Consider the following 671-nt stretch of genomic DNA (forward strand, 5'->3'; position numbering starts at 1 on the left):
TATATATATTATTACAATCTGTCTACATTCGTTTACGCCGTTACATTTTGGCGTCCAACGTTGGGCTATTTTGCCCCCGACTCAAGCGGGTAGCCTGCTAGCTAACACAGCACTCTCCTGGGTGCTGTTTTTTTAGCTCGTGACTCGGGCCCCAGTGCCGAGTCTGAGACACACTCGGCCACACAGGCCCATCTGCCTGCCTTGGCTAAGTTTGCAGCGGAACCCCACTGCCTGAATTAGCAGAAGCTTAAGTATCTGCGGTTTTGCAACAAAAGCCACCACAGCGGCAGATTTGGTCTGATACAAAGTGACTTGGAAGGGCGGTGGTGGCACTCGCCTTTGATACCAGCACTTGGGAAGCAGAGGTAGGCAGATCTCTGTGAGTTTGAGGCCCGCCAGGTGGTAGTAGCACACGCCTTTAATCCCGGCACTTGGGAGGCAGAGGCAGGCGGATCTCTGTGAGTTCGAGGCTAGCCAGGCAGTGGTGGTGCACGCCTTTAATCCCAGCACTCGGGAGGTAGAGACAGGCGGATCTCTGTGAGTTCGAGGCCAGCCTGGTCTACAAGAGCTAGTTCAAGGACAGGCTCCAAAAACACAGAGACCACCACTGGGAGGAACCGATCATTGCAGGTAAAAAATTTTTCTTTTATAAATAAAATGTCTGAACACAT

Source organism: Microtus ochrogaster, chromosome X, assembly GCF_000317375.1.
Source record: "Microtus ochrogaster isolate Prairie Vole_2 chromosome X, MicOch1.0, whole genome shotgun sequence".
Lineage (NCBI taxonomy): Eukaryota > Metazoa > Chordata > Mammalia > Rodentia > Cricetidae > Microtus > Microtus ochrogaster.